This window comes from Pristiophorus japonicus, chromosome X (assembly GCF_044704955.1).
Source record: "Pristiophorus japonicus isolate sPriJap1 chromosome X, sPriJap1.hap1, whole genome shotgun sequence".
In the NCBI taxonomy this organism is placed as follows: Eukaryota; Metazoa; Chordata; class Chondrichthyes; family Pristiophoridae; genus Pristiophorus; species Pristiophorus japonicus.
Window position 1 is genome coordinate 15,145,974 of NC_092010.1, and position 24,167 is coordinate 15,170,140.

At 43.0% G+C, this 24,167-nt stretch overlaps 1 protein-coding gene across 2 annotated transcripts in view; it reads right to left on the minus strand.

Annotated features, from left to right (window-relative positions):
• The window catches only part of LOC139240900 (vitamin D3 receptor B-like), a 163,102-nt gene that overhangs the window by 124,331 nt on the left and 14,604 nt on the right, over positions 1–24,167 (minus strand). The window contains exon 1 of one of the 2 annotated variants that reach the window (XM_070869407.1): positions 24,016–24,052. The exons of the other annotated variant lie outside the window; for it this stretch is intronic. The gene's annotated coding sequence lies outside the window, so the exon portion shown is untranslated. Of the gene's footprint in view, positions 1–24,015; positions 24,053–24,167 lie in introns of those variants that run through there. 2 annotated transcript variants of the gene reach the window in all.

Genomic DNA, 24,167 nt, shown 5'->3' on the forward strand with positions numbered 1-24,167 from the left:
CTCCTGCCTTCCACCCTATCACAGACCTTCCCTTTTTTTCTTTCCACCCTGCTCCCCGCCACCACTCCCCCACCACCCCCCCCTTTCAGGACCTTAAGAATCTGTTACATTTCGAACTATTGCCAGTTCTGATGAAGGGTCACCGACCTGAAACGTTAACTCTGTTTTTCTCTCCACAGATGCTGCCCGACCCACTGAGATTTCCAGCATTTTCCACCTCTAACATCACCCGTCTCCGCCCTTGCCTCAGCTCATCCGCTGCTGAAGTCCTCATCCATGCCTTTGTTACCTCTAGACTTGACTATTCCAACGCACAGGAGCTGGCCTCCCACATTCTACACGACATAAACTAGAGGTGATCCAAAACTCAGCTGCCCGTGTCCTAACTCGCACCAAGTCCCGCTCACCCATCAGCCCTGTGCTCGCTGACCTACATTGGTTTCTGGTTAAGCAACGCCTCGATTTCAAAATTCTCATCCTTATTTTCAAATCCCTCCATGGCCTATCCCCTCCCTATCTCTATAATCACCTCCAGCCCCACAACCCCCCGAGATGTCTGCGCTCCTCTAATTCTGCCCTCCTGAGCATCCCTGATTATAATCGCTCAACCATCGGTGGCCGTGCCTTCTGTTGCCTGGGCCCCAAGCTCTAGAACTCCCTCCCTAAACCTCTCCATCTCTCTGCCCCTCATTCCTCCTTCAAGATGCCCCTTAAAACCTATGTCTTTGACCAACCTGCTTTAATTTCTACTTTTGTGGCTCGGTGTCAAATTTTTTTTCTCATAATAATCCTGTGACGCCTCTTGGGATGTTTCACTACGTTAAAGGCACTTACAGATCTACAAAATCCTATGGAAAAATATCAAGAATATAGGGGCCAATTTTCCTGACCCCAGACCAGGCTGCACATGTGCAGGCCCACATAGGTATGAATTTGATGGGTTGGTCCATTAAAGTGGCCCAAACATATGTGTGCCCCCAAAATCCAAGGGGCGAGTGGAAACCACAGTGCTGCTGCAGATCCGACTACTGCCACCGTAGCATTCGGTCCGCTCTTTTCAAACAGCAGCCAGAGGCCTCCGAGGACAAAAATTTACACTGGCCTGAAAAGATTTGCCTTTCGGCCCTCAGGCCTTGCTGTCGGGCTCCCTCAGATCCACCTCAATCTTAGGGGATCACTAGTTCAAGGCCCAACACAGCTGTCTTCAGGCATCTCTAAAAACTTATACACAACTGACAAGCAAAGAAGAAACTGAGGCAGAAGGGCCAGGAACTCCTCAATATATAGACTCCCCACCCACTTTGTACAAAAAGTACACTGCCAGACTTTCCTTCTCCTTAAACGGATGAGTATTTACTCAGGAAAGAACAAGTTCAATGAAAATCAGGTAGGTTCACTTAGATTAGTTTGCAAAAGTCACTGAAAAAAAAAAAATCAGTTTAACAGGCTTAATGCAAGTCAATGTTTGATCTGGACTCTAGCAAGTCATCCACTCAGCGAGAATGACTTGCCCTCCAAGGGATATTTTTGCACTAACCCCAGAGTAGTTTTTGCTTTTGGATACAACTACCACCAACAGTAACACAGGACGGAGAGTGATTTGATGAGCACAGTGAACTTCAAAAAAATGCAATCTCATATGATCCTTCAGAGGTTTTCATTTCATCCTCTCTCAACAGTTCTCAGATCAGACTTTCACTGGAGGCACTATTAATGATGGCTCTGAAAGCAATTCAGAAAATAACTCCTGACCATTTTTTTCTATATGAACCAACGAACTGGTGTGTGATAAGATCGAATATTACGCCAGTTGGTGTCAAGTTGGATTATTTCAATTGTGGGAAAAACTTGTAATTCATATGCACCCGCAGCACTTGTGAATTATGTTTTTTCAGCTCGAATTAACTGTAGTAAAAGCATCTCTACTGATGCAAGACCAGCAATTACTCACCACCTCACTTACCATTTCATCCTACATGAGCCACTTGTAGCTCTGCCATTATGCGTTATGTCTCCAATATGCCCTTTGTAAATTTAGATGAACCCTATTCTTTTTATGTATCTGGCAAAACAAGATGGCACAAAATTGAACGAGAATGGCGAGGCAGTAGGGTTACCAACTCTTCGACATATTTCTGGAAGTATCATCACATGTCCTCCTGTCTTCCCCGCACACTCTTGCCATTGGTCGTCCGACTTGTCCCTACCCGCGGCGCACTGCCTTCCCACGCCAACTGGAAAGGGAATAGACTCATTACCCGACTGAATGAATCTTGACTATCAAACAGCTGCAAGAACCGCACTCTAAATTCTCATTTTGGAAGGGTTAACAATAAACAGGACATCAACAGGTTAGTAGATTGGGGAAATAGATGAAATTTAATGCAGACAAATGTTAGATGCTACATTTTGAGAGAAGGACTAAGGAGATGAAACATACACTAAATGGTAAAACTTTAAAAAGGAGCAGAGATTATGGGGTTCAGATACACATACCTTTAAAAAGGTAGCAGGACAAGTTAATAAAGCTGTAAAGATATGGGGTCCCAGGTTTTACAAATATGGATATATTCCAGCTTGGCTTCTCTCCCTTATGACAATGCTCCCAGGTTCCCATCCCCCTGCCAAGCTAGTGTAAACCCTCCCCAACAGCACTAGCAAACCCCCCCGCAAGGATATTGGTCCCGGCTCCGTTGAGCTGTAACCCACCCGGCCTGTACAGGTCCCACCTCCCCCAGAAACGGTCCCAATGCCTCAGGAATCTAAAGCCCTCCCTCGTGCACCATCTCTCCAGCCACGCATTCATCCGCTCTACCCTCCTATTTCTGTACTCACTAGCACGTGATACCGGGAGTAATCCGAAGATTACTACTTTTGAGGTTCTGCCCTTTAATCTCTCTCCTAGCTCCCTAAACTCTGCCTGCAGGACCTCATCCCTCTTTCTACCTATGTCATTGGTCCCGATATGGACCACGACCTCTGGCTGTTCACCCTCTCCCCCCAGAATGTCGTGCAGCAGTTCAGTGACATCCTTGACCCTGGCACCAGGGAGGCAACATACCATCCTGGAGTCACGTCTATGGCCACAGAAACGCCCGTCTGTTCCCCTAACTATCGAATCTCCCATCACTATTGCCCTTCCACACCACTTCTTCCTCCCCCTCCCATGGTGCCATGGACTTGGCTCTGGCTGCACTTCCCAGTATCCAAAACTGAGAACCGGTTAGCAAGCGAGATGCACTCAGGGGACTCTTGCACTACCTGCCTAGTCCTCCTCTTCTGTCTGCCAGTCACCAATTCCCTCTCTGCCTGCACACTCTGAAGCTGCGGGGTGACCACCTCTAGAAATGTGTTATCCACGAATTTCTCAGCCTCGCAGATGCACCGCAGTGACTCCAGCCGCCACTCAAGCTCCGAAACCCGGAGCTCGAGCTGCTCTAGCTGGCGACACTTCCCGCACACATGGTCGTCCAGGCCGTGAGAAGCGTCCCGGACTTCCCACATGGCACAGGATGTGCACTCCACAGGACTGAGCTGTCCTGCCATGCCTCTAGTTAATATACTATGACCTAACTTGGCAGAAATAAACTTAAAACTTAACAAAAAACACTCACCAGTTACTCACCAATTAACGATACTAAAAGGGTTGACGGTGGATAAGCAATGGCAAACATTTAAAGATCACATGGATGAACTTCAGCAAATGTACATCCCTGCCTGGAGTAAAAATAAAACTGGGAAGGTGGCTCAACAAAGGAAATTAAGGATAGTGTTAAAGCCAAGGAAGAGGCATATAAATTGGCTAGAAAAAGCAATAAACCTGAGGACTGGGAGAAATTTAGAATTCAACAGAGGAGGACTAAGGGTTTAATTAAGAGGGGGAAAATAGAGTACGAGAGGAAGCTTGCAGGGAATATAAAAACTGACTGCAAAAGCTTCTAGAAATATGTGAAGAGAAAAAGATTAGTGAAGACAAACGTAGGTCCCTTGCAGTCAGATTCAGGTGAAATTATAATGGAGAAACAAAGAAATGGCAGACCAATTGAACCAATACTTCGGTTCTGTCTTCACGAAGGAAGATACAAATAACCTTCCGAATGTACTAGGGGACAGTGGGTCTAGTGAGAAGGAGGAACTGAAGGATATCCTTATTAGGCGGGAAATTGTGGTAGGGAAATTGATGGGATTGAAGGCCGATAAATCCCCGGGGCCTGATAGTCTGCATCCCAGAGTGCTCAAGGAAGTTTCCCAAGAAATAGTGGATGCATTGGTGATCATTTTCCAACTCTGGATCAGTTCCCATGGACTGGAGGGTAGCTAATGTAACACCACTTTTTAAAAAAGGAGGGAGAGAAAATGGGTAATTATAGACCGGTTAGCTTGATATCAGTAGTGGGGAAAATATTGGAATCGATCATGAAGGACGAAATAGCAGCGTATTTGGAAAGTGGTGACAGGATCGGATCAAGTCAGCATGGATTTATGAAAGGGAAATCATGCTTGACAAATCTTCTGGAATTTTTTGAGGATATAACTAGCAGAGTGGACAAGGGAGAACCAGTGGATATGGTGTATTTGGACTTTCAGAAGGCTTTTGACAAGGTCCCGCACAAGAGATTGTTGTGCAAAATCAAAGCACATGGTATTGGGGGTAATATACTGACGTGGATAGGGAATTGGTTGGCAGACAGGAAGCAGAGAGTCGGGATAAACGGGTCCTTTTCAGAATGGCAGGCAGTGACTAGTGGAGTGCCGCAGGGCTCAGTGCTGGGACCCCAGCTCTTTACAATATACATTAACGATTTGAATGAAGGAATAGAGTGTAATATCTCCAAGTTTGCGGATGACACTAAACTGGGTGGCGGTGTGAGCTGTGAGGAGGACGCTAAGAGACTGCAGGGTGACTTGGTTAGGTGAGTGGGCAAATGCATGGCACATGCAGTATAATGTGAGGTTATCCATTTTGGGGGCAAAAACACGAAAGCAGATTATCTGAATGGTGGCAGACGAGGAAAAGGGGAGGTACAACGAGACCTGGGTGTCATGGTTCATCAGTCACTGAAAGTGGGCACGCAGGTACAGCAGGCGGTAAAGAAGGCAAATGGTATGTTGGCCTTCATAGCTAGGGGATTTGAATATAGAAGCAAGGAGGTCTTACTGCAGTTGTACAGGGCCTTGGTGAGGCCTCACCTGGAATATTGTGTTCAGTTTTGGTCTCCTAATCTGAGGAAGGACGTTCTTGCTATTGAGAGAGTGCAGCGAAGGTTCACCAGACTGATTCCAGGGATGGCTAGGCTGTCATATGAGGAGAGACTGGATCAACTGGGCCTTTATTCACTGGAGTTTAGAAGGATGAGAGGGGATCTCATAGAAACATATAAGATTCTGACGGGACTGGACAGGTTAGATGCGGGAAGAATGTTCCCGATGTTGGGGAAGTCCAGAACCAGGGGACATAGTCTTAGGATAAGGGGTAGGCCATTTAGGACTGAGATGAGGAGAAACTTCTTCACTCAGAGAGTTGTTAACCTGTGGAATTCCCTGCCGCAGAGAGTTGTTGATGTCAGTTCACTGGATATATTCAAGAGGGAGTTAGATATGGCTCTTACGGTTAAGGGGATCAAGGGGTATGGAGAGAATGCAGGAAAGGAGTACTGAGGTGAATGATCAGCCATGATCTTATTGAATGGCAGTGCAGACTCGAAGGGCCGAATGGCCTACTCCTGCACCTATTTTTCTATGTTTCTAAATCTTTCCCTCTATTTAATAGGCTATGAACTAACTTAGCAGAAATACACTTAAAACTTAACAAACTTGGTGCTAGTCTACAATCCAGACTGCAGTATAAAAACAGGGAAAATTCAGAACACATGGAACCTGATCATACTGGAGACTTTTGGTCCTCACCAGAAACCATTAAAATGAGGTACATGAACATCCACAAAATATGAAACTAAGCTAATCGAAAGCTTGGATTACGAACCACTGAAACCTTTGTGTGTCTCTCCAGTTTTGATACAGATCGACTACCAGCTAACGACTGAAATGGGGACCCAGCTGCTTGATGCCTTTCTGAGCCAATCCAAAAGAGCCACATGAAGGCTACACAATGTGCAAACTCATTCAAGGTCATATGCCTGCAGACCAAACTAGGATAGGAGAACTTAAGAGGAGGCTTGTTTCCAGAAAGTCTTGCTTAAAGGAACACAGTCTTCATGGTAAAGTGTTTGGGAAAATGTATTTGTTGACAAAACCCATTATACAATACTATGAATAGCACTGAAAATCATAAATGTGTCAGCTGCATGATACTGTGTTGAAGATGTACAGGTTTTCTCTCCCCTCCCACCCCAAAAAAAAGTTTGTGGAACAAGTGTTCAGCAAAGACAGTGCATTTTTGATCAACGTGGTACTTTAACAGTTAAGTCATCTGGGGAAGATCACCTGTGTACATTAAGCTGAAGAAGCAAAAGTGTCTTAGAAGAGGAGAGTTGCATTGAATTATCAACGCATTAGGTACATAACCCATATTATAATCATTCCAATAAAATTTAGCCAAAAAGATCTTTCAACCTGGAATTCTTCACCTGTCAAAAGAACCACAAGCAGCCATGTCTCTGCAGAATAAACACTCAAGTGACAACTATGGAAATAGGATGATAATCTTCAGGGATTTATTTACTGCGGTAACGAGTAGGATCTTTTCTATCATGTACGCAAACAAGGATTTTCTGTAAGTCCTGACTCTTAGGAGTGGGAAACTGCAGAACTGTGCATATTTCTTAAGGTTCTAACATTCTGAGAATAAACGGATGAAAATGACATACGTCATACTTCTGATGTTGGTGCAGAAATGCCATATTATTAAAATCGTGTGCATGTTTTTGGACAAAGAACACTCCTCAGCTTGAAAGCTAACCTTTTTGTGTTGTGTAGTAAAATACAGCAGGACATCTGTGTGGGACCCCCACAATTCCAAGTATGGGAGTGGAGTATATGGTACCTGACCAAAGCAAATATGAAGTGTGAAAGACTATGGGAACAAGTCTACGAACAATGAGGAAGACCAACCACCACAAAAAGCATCTGGTCACTGAAACACGGATACTTCTAGTTGCAACTCTAACCCCAATCCACTTTTCTTCCATAATTATCTGAATCAAGTCACCAGATCGTCAAAGGATTCAACAACATCTTGCATTTATATAGCACCTTTAATGTACAACAATGTCCCAAGAGGCTTCATTGAGGCGTAATCAGACAAAAATGGACACTGAGCCAACGAAGGAGGCATTAGTAGGGGTAATCATAGAAACATAGAAAATAGGTGCAGGAGTAGGCCATTCGGCCCTTCAAGTGTGCACTACCATTCAATATGATCATGGCTGATCATGCAACTTCAGTACCCCAGTCCTGCTTTCTCGCCATACCCCTTGATCCCTTTAGCCATTAGGGCCACATCTAACTCCCTTTTGAATATATCTAACGAACTGGCCTCAACAACTCTCTGTGGTAGAAAATTCCACAGGTTCACAATTCTCTGAGTGAAGAAGTTTCTCCTCATCTTGGTCCTAAATGGCTTACCCCCTATCCTTAGAATGTGACCCCTGGTTCTGGACTTCCCTAACATCGGGAACATCAAAAACTTGGTCAAAGACACGAGTTTTAAGGAGAGTCTAGTGGAGGAGAGGAAGGTGGAGAGGCAGATTTAAAGGATCATGTGACATAACCAATGACTGCACATCATTCCAGTATCCATCCTATACTGGATGGCAATGCATTATCAGCAACACATAACAGTCAAAACATTAAAGTGGGGACAAGTCATTTTGAAAGAATTAAGGAATCACAGACATAACAGAATTAATCCAGGTAGTATCCTATTTCCTCCACTACAGTACCAATTACTGTAAAATCTGGCATGTGAAGTCATTACTTGTGCATATTCTTGTATCTGAATACAATGGAACAGCCTATAGATCAACACAATTTCTGGTTTTAAGTGGCAATATTATAGGAGTGCGGCTTACATTAGATTTTATAACAAGTATATCTAGAATGATTATGCAAAGTATCCAAAAATATAAATCTACATCCTCATTAAAGGACTGCTCCATCAGCAAAAGACAAGTCTAAGCGACTAAGCAATAAGCAACCATCTGCAAGCAGACAGCAGTTTAAGTAACTCCCCCCTCTCCTATACCTGTTCAGCCGATAGGAAAGGGGATGAACAATCCTGCTCATGTTGATTCTAGTAGGATTTCGAATTTAAAATCCTTCTTATACATAAATCCCTCAAAAAAATTAATAACTTTCAAGAAAGGGGGGGGGGGGGGGTGGCAAGAAAAACATTGGTTTAAAATCCATTTCAAAACGGAGGCCAACTTTTTGCTGCTAATAATTACTGCCGAACCCATTTGTTTACTATCCACAGTGAATCCAATTTAGAACAAATTACAGAGAGCAAACAGTACCATTTTCCTAGTAGTCTTCAAATGCCATACTAATCAGCAGATCAGAGCACACAGACACCGCAATAAAAAGATCAAGCACCAAATCATTGCACAAGAGCATATTTTCCATCACATGAAGCAGCAACATTTATTCCTGCTGCTGCCTCCTCCCTGTAGAACATCCATTTAGTTCACTTTACAAACTCAGCCAGGACCCACTGAAAGACAAACAAAATCAATTCAAAAGCAACGTCTGCAACGGTCACTGAAACGGTGGAAGCAGTCTAACTGCACTACCAAGCTCACAGGACCACCATCTCTCAACTTCTCTCCCACAGACGTGCGCTTACGTATAGTTAAAATAATAGGTCAAAAGAAATACACCATATCCATTCACTTACTAAACTAGAAATTCAGGCCACTGCTTGGGGCTTGAAAGTAGAGGGGGGAATGGTCACATCACTGAACGATAATAGTGTAGCTCCACACTGGGAACTGAGCTCACCTGGTCCCAATCGCCCCTCTCGATTTATGGACTCGCCAGCACCAGGCTCTTTCTGGCACCTGGTCTCCTGCTGCCGCCTCCGACTTCCAATCTCCTGCCCCCTGTGTGCAGCGGTGGCAGTCAGTGCAGAGACAAATTAAACTTCCCTCTCTCCAGGGAGCTGTGGTAACTGAAATGACTCACTTACGAAATGCACTTCAGGTTCTCTTGGCTGAACGGCAGGGGTTATCTTGTATACACAAATATATAATATAATATATTCATATATCTGTGCTAACTGCTACTTCAGATTATTCCAGCAGTTTTTATCGTTACCAATGGAGAAAGTGGTTAGTTGACTCAGATGGACGACTCACTCAGATTATCAACCCAAATCAAAACTGGAAACCGTTAAAGACAGCACAACAAGTTAGGAAACACACCTCAACCCTTTCAATCTAGAGTGCACAGGGACTCAAGTAGGTGGGGGGAGGAAGGGAGAAAGGCGTACTCTGTACAGTGACGTCCTGGAAAAACAACTTCACCTGGGAAAATACAAACATGAACACAACTGCCTGGCTTGCCAGCAGCCACCCTCAACTATGCTGCACTTGTTATGATGTCTTTTCTCTTTCCACATTGGATTCACTGTACATGTCTGCCGTTTTTCTGTTTTTATGTGATATACCTCAACACTGTGATTGTATATTTCCAAAAGGAAAAATGAGACAAAAGTAAACTTTGAATTAGGCACTGTGGTAAAAGTTGTGTGAAATGGCTCATTTTGATCACCAAGATTCGTTAGGGTACCACAAGCATCAACAGCCCCAGTCACAGTTGTCGGACAAGCAAAAATGACAAAAACATATGCACAAAGTCCTTTCCCCAAATTCCTACTGTAAACACTGGGCTCCCATGCAGTTATACTGCAACTGCTTCCCAAAACAGGATTCTACTTCACACCTGAATCACACTACAATTCAGATTGGTGCAAAGCTGCTGTGACTGATGTAGAACATTTAAAGAACACATTTAGACTTTCATGAAATAAACCTTAATACAACATCTTGCATTTATATAGCATTTTAACATAGTGAAATGTCCCAAGACACTTCACATGAGCGTTATCAGACATAATTTGACACCAAGCCACATAAGGAGACATTAGGACAGGTGATCAAAAGCTTGGTCAAAGAGGGAGGTTTTAAAAGAGGCAAAGAGGTTTAGGGAGGGAATTCCAGTGCATCCAGAGCCTAGATAGCTGAAGGCACAGCCGCCAATGGTGAGGTGAAGGAAATCAGGGATGCACAAGAGGCCAGAATTGGAGTAACACAGAGATCTGGAGGTGGTTACAAAGATCGGGTGGGTGCGAGGCTGTGGAGGAATTTGAAAACAAGGGCGAGAATTTTAAAATCGAGGTGTTACTGAACCAGGAGCCAATGTAGATCAGTGAGCACAGAGGTGATGGGAGAACGGGACTTTGTGCAAGTTAGGATATAGGCAGCAGTTTTGGATGAGCTCAAGTTTAGAGGGTGGTAGGTGGGATCCATGTTTGGCATTATCTCCAGTTAACTCCTCCTCGAACCTATTTTGATTTGATGACATCCTTTCCTCTTCACTTTGGTTTTGAAAAAAATTCTAAACTCTGAGTTACAGCTTTCACTGGAACATATACTAATACACCATAATCACTCAGAGTGCACACCAGTTAATGATATCTGGTTTATGGAAACGTTCTGTTAAAGGAAACTTAGCTTCACCACAAATTCATTCCCTACATATTTTAATGGGAAAATTGTTGGTTTATAGAAAAGTTCAGACAGAGGTTTGTTGCTTTATGGAAACAGTTCTTGGCAAGCACTGCATACTGGATCAATGCAGAAAATTCACAGATGGAAGCACTTTAAACAAGAGTCTTATTTGCATGTAATTAACCCACAGCAGCGAGCCTCCACTAGTGATTAGAGAGATTTATGCACCAAACATGTTCAGCCAACATGGTTTGAGATTTTACTGCTATTGCCACATAATTTTACACATTGCTATCAACAGATGCAAATCTGTGATAAGACAAGGTTAGAATTTTAGAACTTTGGTAAATAGCATGTCATGATTAGTTCACATACTTATGCTTATGTGTTTGCTTAAAGTGAAATCCCTGGCTTAGAAGTGTACAATCTAAAATTTGAACAGATAATTGATCCCTTATGAAAACCCAGTCTTCTAAAGTTGTGACTCCTGAGTTGGCACTTCAAATTGTATTGCCAAAACAACCTTGCTCACTTATTTTTAAATCAAGGGTTTGATTGGATAATGGATTGAATAGATAATGGCAAGAGTATGGACGACATCATCAGAACAGCTCATAGAACAGAGAGGGATTAACACATTTAACCAGATATACTGGGACATCTCCTATAGTGCTACTCACAGCAAATTGCAGGATATAATACACAACATATTTATTTCTAGGCCTGGCCAATATTTATCCCTCAATCAACATAACAAAAACAGATTATCTGGTCATTATCACAATGCTGTTTGTGGGAGCTTGCTGTGCGCAAATTGGCTGCTGTGTTTCCGACATTACAACAGTGACTACACTCCAAAAGTACTTTATTGGCTGTAAAGCGCTTTGAGACGTCCGGTGGTTGTGAAAGGCGCTATCTAAATCCAAGTCTTTCTTGCTTTTTCTACTGTGGGACGGTTGTGTTCAACCTGGCCGAACCCTTTAAGGCTGCAAGATTAATTGCTGAACATGGGTCAATTAAAAGGTGACTTGCCATTGGTGAGGGAAGTTTGCAAATTCTTGGCTCCAGGTCAAATTGGATGATGTATTGTTTTAGAAAGACAGGAGTGTTATACCATCTAATACATAATGTGTCAGTCTGCGAAAGTGGAGGTGTGTTCCTGCAAAGCCACAAGCTCTAATTGTTAAGAAAACTGAGGCTCAGTTGAAATATTGTTTGATCAAGGAACTTTGCAAATACGCTGGTCAGTTTCATATTCCAGGTCAGAAGCAAAAACCATTTTAAGGTTACTTTGCATCTTAGATATACCACTTGTAATATATAGGATCTTATGGTGTTGATCACTTTAAATCAGAGAACACATTTATTTCTAATGTATTTAATAAAGATGAAGTGTTTTTAAATCGAATATTCAGCTTGGTACTGGCTTCTTCAATTCTGTCGCAGTACACCAGGGGTTAAAAACTAGTTTCACTCACAGATTATGGAGTGAAGCTGGGACAAAAATGTAGCAATAATTGTTCAGTTGGTTACCGGATAGTTTACTTTGGGGAGAAATTCAATCACTTAATTCAATGCAAACATTCTATTTAATTTGTTCAGATATGTGCCTGGTAATTAGGTTTTATAATTTAACAGTTACTTTGATTCACAAAGTCCCAGTAATTGTTTCATTAGTATTTATTATTACTATTATTTTAGTGGACTATTAATGATTCATAAATGTGTTTGGTAGTTAAAGCTCAAAACAAGGTCTAGGTACAGGATTGAACCAGTACCCGAGGTAATCTAACTCAAAGGTCCGCTGTTTGTTATCCTGGGCATTCTATAACGCTTCACCTGGATCTCAGAGCTACTGAAAATACTCTCAAGGACAGAGAGCAAGGACTCCAACCAGGAAGTCAAAATGTCTAGAATAAATTAAAATTAAATTATAAGAAATTTTAGTTATTGAACTTAAGGAAATCTGGTTAAAAACAAATGAAAAATATTAATTTCTCATTAAAAGGGCTTTATATATAGTTTACATGCAGCATTTTATAGAATTTCTAGGCTAAATATTGTGTGTGTGATTCGTAAACAGTATTTTAGCATTTAACCTTTCCAATGAATTGATGCAAAAGCATTGGAGGGGCTAGAGTGGAGGTCAGGACAAGGAAGGACTGGAGGCTGGGCATATAAATAAATGTATCAAGGCCAAGGAATAATTATTGTAAATTAAGATTAAGGTTATAATCTATAGATTATTAAATTAGTTATGTCCTGCCTCATTCCACTGAAAAGCCCCATGTAACCTTTTTCTTGTGACAGCCGTAGGTAACAGTGGCCCAATAGAACTGTCTGATGTTCTGTAACAGTCTGTGATGCTCTGTGACACCATCACTGCTACAGTTGCTCGCTCTGACTGTGGGATTTCTACCCTTGGGTCACTGGGTGGCTGTGCAGAGTAATATTTGCACTCTCAAACTGCTCTCTGTCAGCCATAGTTATTTTCCTGTCTGCGTGTTTTCATTCTTATTTTGAATCTATATATTTTTTAATTAAATGTTGCCATTTCAAATTGAAGCCCCCAAATTAATCTTTGACTGCAATCCAAGATGCATCAACAGCACTTGGGCCCGCTCAGCTAGTACTTACTACCACTACAGGCACTTGCTCCAATCTTCCAAACTGCTACACCCCTGATTATCCTGGGAAATCCAGTGGGCCATTTACGATGATAAAATAACCAAAAGACTGCAAAATATGTATGGGTCCTGCTAGTGTTGTAATGTTGGTTCATATATGAAAGTGAAATATATGAGTCAAATTCGCAGGGATATACTACAGTGCAACAAATACTTACCAAAAAAAAACCCAGTCCGTTTCACAGCTTTTGTCCAGGGTTGGATAGGAAATTGGTTGCATTCTTGTAGACAGAGAAGTGTAATTAATAGTAGTGGCACTGCACACAGGGAGTCAAGACCAAGTGTAGTCTTCAGGTGAAGCAGGGTTAAAGGACAGCAAATAATTGAACCAGGGCTTGCAGACATAAATCCGTTCCTATTTTAAAGTCATACATTCAGTTCTTCTTGATCTATATTTCCATTTTATTTTTCATAGTTAAATAGCAAAACTTATGGCAATTTGGAAAGCAGAGAAACAGAGATGGTTGGACTATAGTGATTTCTCCCCAGTACATTCGGAGGAGTTGGCAGACACAAAATTGAGGAGGGCATAATGATAGTGAGGCTGAGGCCCTGTCTACCCTCTCAGGTGGATATAAAAGATCCTACGGCACTATTTCGAAGAACAGCAGAGGAGTTCTCCCCGGTGTCCTGGCCAATATTTATCCCTCAACCAACATCATTAAAACAGATTATCTGGTCATTATCTCATTGCTGTTTGTGGGAGCTTGCTAGCTGTATGCAAATTGGCTGCCCCATTTCTTACATTACAACAAATTACTACACTTCAAATATACTTCATGGACTGTGAAGTGCTTTGGGAGATCCTGATGTCGTGAATGGTGCTATATAAATGCAAGTTCTTTCTTTCCACTCACTTCCTCCAAATAAACGGTGGTGTTATGAGAACTTCCATGGGCTCCAGCTATGGTTGTCTTTTTGTAGATGTACTGTATTTGCTTCATGGGTTATTTGCTTAAGAATTCATAGCTATACATTAGCTGTAAGAACTAGCTGGTTCATTAGCAAAGGTTTAACAATCAAACTGAACACTTCCAGTTCATACATCAGGCTCACAACAGCCCACCTCATCATGGGGAGCCCAAGCTCAATTAATTGGGGTTTTGTTGCATTGTGAACATCACATGACTGGCTAAGCCACTCACAGTGCAGCAGCTCCACAAATCTGGGGAGCATGCTCACAGGTACATACATTACAGTAGGCTATGTGGGATATCTTTTGTTCCAATGCTACTCATTGTGCAGCAGTGAGGATTAGCACTGTATGAGGAGTAAGACACTGAGCACACAGCCTCTTCAGAGCAGGAGGAGGAGCATCAGCTGGAAGACGAGGGGGAGCAGGAGCCGGACGAACCTGTGGCCAGATCCCACCAGCACCCGAGCACATTGCTGCCCCGGAGGCCAGGGTGGCCTAATCATGGCAAGATTTAATTAACTTTATGCAGTACACCCATATGGCCGCCACATACTTCTAGTAAGATGTGATAATGTAGATAGAGAGAGCGGGATGGGTGGACGTGCGAGGTATGTTGGTGTGAGTAAGGATGTGCAGAGTAGGGTTGGGAAGGCAGAGTGATGGGGAAGTGATGAGAGGCACAGCAGGAAGAAGTCGAGTGTGGCTTTGCACTAAACTTTCCTGATCTATGAGATCATTGACATGTTTCCGCCACTGCATCCAGGTCCTCCTCAACACATCCCTGCTGTTGACCTCTGCAATTTGGAGCCAGGCTCCTTTTGTATCCTGGGGAGGTCTCTTCCATCCATTAGTATATGGAGGAAGTCATCGGAGAACTTGGGTGCAGCCCTCTGCCTCTGTGCAGTCATATCTCCAATTGTTTGGAGCAATCAAAGCCTCCATTGCAGTGACTGCACACGTCTAGATCCACCTTGAAATGCAATGTGGCCATGGCTCCTTTAAATATCAAGTCTGAAAGCGCACCATGGATGATGTTATCAGACCGGCACCATTTAATAGGGTCGGGTAATGCACAGTGCGGGTTTAATCGGCCCCATTAGCGCAAAGACGATTTCTGCACCGGGATGGAAGCAACAACGGGGTCGCGACCCGCCACGCCAACCCTCCGCACCGGCAAAGAAAATTCCGGCCATAGAATGTACAACACATGCCATTCAACCTATCGAGTCTGCTTTTTTAATTTTGTTGTACTGATGACTGTGTTGATGCTGCTTCCTTTCCTCATCATTATCTTGAGAATTTATTGCCTATACTTCCAATTTCAGCCCATTCCTCACCTTCACATGGTCTTCCCCTTTCTTTCATAAACTTCTTGCTCTCCATCATTAGTGATACGTTCACAGACACCGATGACAAGCCTAGAAACTCCTCTGACTGGAGTGTACTTCTTCACACCCTGCTTCTTGGAAAGATCCATCCCGTCCTCCCAGTTCGTGTGTCTGTCACATCTACTCTGATGGTTCCACCTTCCATAATAGACCTTCTGTATATCATTTTTCCCTCAGTCATGGCTTTCATTCACATTAGTCAATAGGGCCCTTAACCACATCCATCTCATTTCTTGTACCTCTGCTCTCATCCCTTCCTCCCCTCCTCTCACAACAAGGTTCCGCTGATCTTCAGCTGCAACCCCACCAGCCTCCACATTTGCCAGATTAACAACACAATCCTACCATCAAACACATTTTCCCCTCATTTTGAGGGTGAGCGGAAGATCCATTAACACCACTAAACATTTGTTTGCAATCTTCCACAACCCCTATATCCAGCCACCCTTCTCCTAGCAACTTCCTGTGCAACCACAGCAGATGCAACACATGCTCATTCACTTCCTCCCGTATCAGTGTTCAGAGACCTGAACATTCCTTCCACACAAAACAGCAATTCACATGTACTTCCTACAAATGGAAATACCAAATCCAGATTATGGGACTGCTTTGCCACACACTTCCATTTGGTCTGCTCATCACTAATTCCCACTCCCACCAACCTCTCAGACTTTAACCATCTACTCTGTTCCAACCAAGCTCAGCGCAAGCTTCAGAAAGGCCCAGAATTTCCGACGTCCCGGGTCCATACGAAGTTTCTACGGACCCGGAAAGGCATCGGAAAAGCCGGTTTTCAGCAAGCTGGAGCTTGACAGATGATCCGCAGATCGGGAGCGAGGACATTTATACGTGGAAGTTTGGGCTATTTACAAATATCTTGCATGGCAAATGTCCTCAAAACTCTTGCGCCTGAAAAAGCAGGCGCATAGCCGACTTTTACAGGTGTAAGAGTTTAAAAACATAGAAAAAACATGATAAAATAAAAATTAACAAAACACATTTATGTTAAAACCCTGCCCACTCAGATAATGTTATTTTAAACCCTAACTTTTTTTTTTAAATTGGGAACTTTTTTCTTTAAAAAACATGTAACATTTTTAATTTCTATTAGTTTATTGTGCGAGATGTTTTTTTAAATGTTTTATGTAGTGTTTGTGCGTTTTTCATTTTTTCTCATTCATAGTAATAGGAGATTCGTAACTTACGAATCTCCTATTACTATGAATGAGAAAATACTTACCTGTGATTGGGTGTCCAGGCCTATGTGACTCCTGCGGAGGTCCCGACGTGCACGTGCTGCACGTCACAGGGAGAGGAGGCCTGTGGATCGGGAGTTCCAGTGGGCGCAGCGACTTCAGGTAAGTGCGCATTTTATTTCTATTTTTTCTTCATTTGCACGTGGGAAGCCCTCCTCGGAATTTCTGCCCCGGTGTCTTAACTCTCTTGGGCATTCCGCAAGCCAATGGTCTGAACACTGACTTCAGTAACTTCTTCTATTTCCCAGCATTTCAATTTTAATTCCAGAGCTGCATTTGCAGGCTGCTTCCTCGCTCTTTCTCCATACCCATCCCCACTCCCCTTCCCAAATTTTCTCTTGACCGAGTCTTTCACCGTCCTTGCTAGTACTATGTCTTTAATGTCTGTTTATAACCTGAGATCATCTTTTATACCATCCAGTACAGTAATCTCTTGCTTTTGTTTCAAACATTCATCCATTAATTTTCTCTTTGTGACTGCAGTATCAATTGTGGGCTTTTTCTGATTCTATTAAAAACCTTATTCAACTTTCTGTCTTGTTTCATGTTTCTGTTTGGTTTCAGCCATTTTGACATATGTTAATAACATATTTTCTGTTAGCTGAAGGGGAGGGGGTTCTCTACATTCAAAATGATTGGTTTAAAAAGATAGTTAGAAGAAAACTGTATGTGATTCAAATCAGTTGCAAATAATTTGCCTGGAATAAATTAGCCTAGAAGTGCAACTTTACAGACAGGAAATGCACAAGTGTGTGTGTTAAATTTGATATGCAGGGCACACATTTCATTGAGAACTTAAGTATACGTAGTAGATTGCTCCTGATAGGCGTTTTAATTGGTAAAGGTGTCAACTTCCCGTCACAGTCTGACACACACAATAGCTGTTATGCCAATCGCAGATAAGGCCATCTCTGACCATTTCCTCGTATCGCTCTCCACCCACATCCCCAAGTGGGGTCAGAGTAGGGAAAAATGGTAAAAAGATGAAATTAAATGCTCTTTATCTGAATGCATGCAGCATTCATAACAAGATAGATGAGTTGATGGCACAAATAGAAATAAATGGATATGATCTGATAGATCATTACAGAGATGTGGTTGCAAGGTGACCAAGGCTGGGAACGGAATATCAGGGGTATTTGACATTTCGGAAGGATAGGCAGAAAGGAAAAGGAGGTGGGATAGCTCTGTTAATAAAGGATGAGATCAGTGCATTAGTGAGAAATGATATTGGCTCAGAAGATCAAGATGTAGAATCAGTTTGGGCGGAGATAAGAAATAATAGGGGAAGAAGTCTGGTGTGAGTAGTCTATAGACCCCCTAACAGTGCCTACACTGTTGGACGGAGTATAAATGAAGAAATAATGGAGGCTTGTAAGAAAGGTATGGCAATAAATCATGGGCAATTTTAATCTTCATATTGATTGGGCAAATCAAATTGGCAAGGGTAGCCTTGAGGAATAGTTCATAGAGGATATTCAGGATGGTTTCTTAGAATAAAACGTTGTGAAACCAACCAAGGAGCAAACTATTTTGGATCTGGTACTGTGTAATGAGACTGGATTAATTAATAATCTCATAGTAAAGGATCCTCTTGGGAAGAGTGATCATAGCATGGTAGAATTTCAAATTCAGTTTGAGGGAGAGAAAGCTAGGTCTCAAACTAGTGTGCTGAACTTAAATAAAGGCAATTACAAAGGTATGAAGGCAGAATTGGCTAAAGTGGACGGGGAAAAAAGATTAAAGGGTAAGACGGTAAGATGAGCAGTGGCAAACATTTAAGGAGATATTTCATAACTCTCAGCAAACATATATTCCAGTGAGAAAGAAAGACTCTAAGGGAAGGATGAACATTCCGTGGTAACTAAGGAAGTAAAGGATGGTATCAAATTGAAAACAAAGGCATACAATGTTGCAAAAAATAGTGGAAGGCCAGAGGATTGGGAAATTTTTAGAAACCAGCAAAGGACAACTAAAAAAGTAATAAAGCGAGAGAAGATAGTTTGAGTGTAAACTAGCAAGAAATAGAAAGACGGACAGTAAGAGCTTCTGCAGGTATATAAAAAGGGAGAGAGTTGCTAAAGTAAATGTTGGTCCCTTAGAGGATGAGACTGGGGAATTAATAATGGAGAACAGGGAAATGGCAGAGCATTTGAACAAATATTTTGTATCGGTCTTCATGGTAGAACACACTAAAAGCATCCCAATAATTGATAATTAGGGGGCTATTGGAAAGGGGGAACTTAAAACAATCACTATCACTAGAGAAAAAGTACTAGGCAAACTAATGGAACTAAAGGAGGACAAGTCCTCTGGACCTGATGGCCTGCATCCTAGGGTTTTAAAAGAAGTGGCTACAGAGATAGTGGATGCATTGGTTGTAATCTACCAAAATTTCCTGGATTCTGGAGAGGTCCCAGCGGATTGGAAAACCGAAAATGTAATGCCCGCATTTAAGAAAGGAGGAAGACAGAAAACAGGAAACTATAGACCAGTTAGCCTAACATCTGTCGTTACGGAAATGCTGGAGTCCATTATTAAGGAAGTAGTAGCAGGACATTTAGAAAATCATAACACAGTCAAGCAGAGTCAGCATGGTTTTATGAAAGGGAAATCATGTTTGATAAATTTACTGGAGTTCTTTCAGGATGTAACGAGCAGAGTGGATGAAGGGGAACCAGTAGAAGTCGTGTATTTGGATTTCCAGAAGGCATTTGATCAGGTGCCACATAAAACAATAAGAGCACACGGGGTTGGGGATAATATATTGGCATGGATAGAGGATTGGCTAACTAACAGAAAACAGAGAGTCGGGATAAATGGGTCATTTTCAGGTTGGCAAACTGTAACGAGCTGGGTGCCACAGGGATAGGTGTTGGGGCCTCAACTATTTACAATCTATATTAATGACTTGGATGAAGGGACCGAGTGTAATGCAGCCAAATTTGCTGATGATACAAAGATAGGTGAGAAAGCAAGTTGTGTGGAATCTGCAAAGGCATATAGATAGTCTAAGTGAGTGGGCAAAAATTTGGCAGATGGAGTATAATGTGGGAAAATGTGAGGTTATCCACTTTGGCCGGAAAAATAAAAATGCAAATTATTTAAATGGGGAGAGATTATAAAATGCTGAGCTACAGAGGGATCTGGGGGTCCATGTACAGGAAACACAAAAGGTTAGTATGCAGGTACAGCAAGTAATTAGGAAGGCAGGTGGAATGTTGGCCTTTATTGCAAGGGGGATAGAGTATAAAAGCAGAGAAGTCCTGCTACAACTGTACAGGGTATTGGTGAGGCCACACCTGGAGTACTGCGTGCAGTTTTGGTCTCCTTATTTAAGGAGGGATATATTTGCATTGGAGTCAGCTCAGAGAAGGTTCACCAGGTTGATTCCTGAGATGAAGGAGTTGTCTTATGAAGAAAGGTTGAGCAGGTTGGGCCTGTACTCATTGGAGTTTAGAAGAATGAGAAGTGATCTTATTGAAACATATAAGATAATGAGGGGGCTTGACAGGGTAGATGCAGAGAGGATGTTTCCCCTCATGGGGAAATAGGGGATATAGTTTCAGAATAAGGGGTCGCCCATTTAAAATGGAAATGAGGAGGAATTTCTTCACTCAGAGGGTCATGAATCTTTGGAATTCTCTAAGCTAGAGAGCTGTGGAGGCTGGGTCATTGAATATATTTAAGATGGAGATAGACAGATTTTTGAATGATAAGGGAGTCAAGGGTTATGGGGAGTGGGCAGGGAAGTGGAGTTGAGGCCAAGATCAGATCAGCCATGATCTTATTGAATGGCAGAGCAGGCTCGAGGGGCCAAATAGCCTACTCCTGCTCCTATTTCTTATGTTCTTATATTCTCCACTGCTAACCATCTTTTTAAACCCCTCTCTCCAGTCTCCACCCTCACCTCCGACAATAAGTGTGAGGAGCTCATGGACTTTTGTCTCGAAGATCGAGACCATCTGTTCAGCCGCCTCTTCCCTTTCTTCCCCTAGCCCACCAGGCCAAACTTCCTCCAAGGATCCCCCCTGCCCTAGCCCTGACCTCACATCTTTCTCCAGTTTCGCTCCGATCTCCCCCTCATTACCTCTCCGAGCTCATCTTGTCCATGAGACCCACTTCCTGCTCCCTTGCCCCTATTCCCACCAAACTGCTGACCACCCAACTTACTTTTCTGGCGCCCATGTTAGCTGATATTGTTTATGGTTCTCTCTCCTCGGGTACTGTCTCCCCCTCTCCCTCAAATCTGCTGTCATCACCCCTCACCTCCAAAAACCAACCCTCGACCCCTCCGTCCTTGCAAACTACCACCCCATCTCCAACCTCCCTTTCCTCTCCAAAGTCCTTGACTGTGTTGTCACCTCCCAAATCTGTATCCATCTTTCCCGGAACTCCATGTTTGAATCCCTCCAATCAGTTTTCGACCCTGCCACAGCACTGAAACTGCTCTCATCAAAGTCACTGTGACAAAGGTAAACTATCCCACTTCCTCCTTCTCGACCTGTCTGCAGCCTTTGACACGGTTGACCACTCCATCCTCCTCCAACACCTCTCCACCATCGTCCAGCTGGGTGGGACTGCACTCGTCTGGTTCCATTCTTATTTATCTCATCGTAGCCAGAGAATCACCTGCAACGGCTTCTCTTCCCACTCCCGCATCGTTACCTCTGGTGTCCCCCAAGGATCTATCCTTGGCCCCCTCCTATTTCTCATGTTGCTCCTTGGCGACATCATCCGCAAACACAGCGTCAGTTTCCACATGTACGCTGAGACACCCAGCTCTACCTCACCATCACTTCTCTCGACCCCTCCTTGGTCTCTAAATTGTCAGACTGCTTGTCCGACATCCTGTTCTGGATGAGCAGAAATGTTCTCCAATTGAATATTGGGAAGACCGAAGCCATTGTTTTCGGTCCCCGCCACAAACTCCGTTCCCTAGCCACTGACTCCGTCCCTCTCCCCAACTCCTGTCTGAGGCTGAACCATACTGTTCGCAACCTTGGTGTCATATTTGATCCTGAAATGAGCTTTCGACTACAAATCCGCACCATAACTAAAACCGGCTCCACCCTTGCCTCAGCTCATCCGCTGCTGAAGCCCTCATCCATGTCTTTCTTACCTCGAGACTTGACTATTCCTACGCACCTCTGGCTGGCCTCCCACATTCTAGCCTATGTAAACTAGAGGTGATCCAAAACTCGGCTGCCCGTGTACTAACTCACACCAAGTCCTGCTCACCCATCACCCCTGTGCTCGGTGACCTACATTGACTCTGTAAAGTCCTTACTCTACAGCATGAAACCACACGAGGCACATTCTGGGGACAAGGTCACTCTGTGACCTTAACTTTTTATTCATAGGACTCCAAAGACGATGACCCTGCGTGGGACCTCCCTTTTTATACCTGTGTGATCAGGTAAGGAGTGTCTCCCACAAGTTCACCCCTTGTGGTCAAGGTGTGCATCTAGGTTGAGTGTATACAGTAATACAGTGGTGTTACATACATGACAGGCTCCTGGTTAAGCAACGCCTCGATTTCAAAATGTTCATCCTTATTTTCAAATCCCTCCATGGCCTCTCCCCTCCCTATCTCTTTAATCTCCTCCAGCGGTCCCCCACCCCCCACCTCCCCCTTATTATTTTAAATTATAATGAAGCCAATGATTGAACATTACTATTTTTGAGTGTCAGCTGTGGCTCAGTGGGTAGCACCGTTGCCTCAGAGTCAGAAGGTTGTGGGTTTAAGTCCCACTCCAGAGACTTGAGCAGAAAATCTAGGCAGACACTCCAGTGCAGTACTGAGGGAGTGCTGTACTGTCGGAGCTGCTGTCTTTCGGATGAGACGTTAAACCGAGGCCCTGTCTGCCCTCTCAGGTGGAAGTAAATGATCCCACGGCACTATTTTGAAGAAGAGTAGGAGAGTTATCCCCAGTGTCCGAGCCAATATTTATCCCTCCACCAATATCACTAAAGCAGATTATCTGGTCATTATCACATTGCTGTTTGTGGGAGCTTGCTGTGCGCAAATTGGTTGCCGTGTTTCATAAATTACACCAGTGACTACTCTTCAAAAAGTACTTCATTGGCTGTAAAGTGCTTTGGGATGTCCAGTGGTCGTGAAATGCCAGTCTGTCTTTCTTTTCTTTTAATAACCACGGAATACAGAGCAAAGTCATCCCACTAGTTTGGGCTGGTTTAAATTTAGATTTCAGAAGTGACTGTTCACCAACCCACTGCTCCACCTAATGTGCTGTTTTAAGCTGAAGCAAATCAGTATGAAATGTAGGGTCGTCCAGTCGATCGTTGGTCATGAACTCACACCTGCAATTTCTCTCAGAGTTACTGATCACTTATCATACTGTTGTGGGGTGATACGAAACCAAGGTTAGGAGTGAAAAGAGTGAGAATATAACTTATGCTGTAATGTGTTCACACACCTACCAGCTGCCTGTTAGAGATCTGGGGGTGGGAGGACGGGCAGGCAGCATTGAATACCAGTAGAACGGCCAAAGGGAGAATGTGCAAAATACTTTAGAGGGAAAAATTCATCCCAGAAGTTGCTGAATTTTAAAGTGAAGGCAAAATTTGAGAAATATTTTTATTTCAAAGTATTCCCCCTGTATTTAATTAGCAATATGACAATTTCATTATTTCTTCATTTTTAGCATTCACTATGACTTTAGGTATCTTTTACTTCAGAACAACCCATGAAATCATTGACGGGAGGTGCAATTTGCATCATGGAGTGGATCCATTTTAAGTTACAACTCAGACTGGCCTGGACACCCAAAAAAGCATGCTGTTATCAACAATATACCGAAGCAGGTATACATTACAGTAACTTACAAAGTCTAGCAGTTAATGTAATGTGCACTAACTCGGAAATCCAATCCATTTGAAACAGCTGGTCTAATCTATACAACATCTGAACGGTGTGTTCACTGCCATTTACAGCAATGCACTGCAACTTCAATAATGAGATTGCTTTACCAGAGGGTGTAGACAATTCAGCTGTAAATAAGAACACATACTTTGCATATTAAAGAAGAAAATGCTGGCAATGCAAAGATGACTTACCATCTGAAAGCAAAGAGATAGCTCATTAACACTCTGGTAAAGACCCTTCTGAAAGCAAAGAGATAGAACATTAATGCTCTGGTAAAGACCCGTCACTCAAAGTGTTGTTCTATCTTTCTCGTGCAGATATTAATAGACTTGCTGTACATATC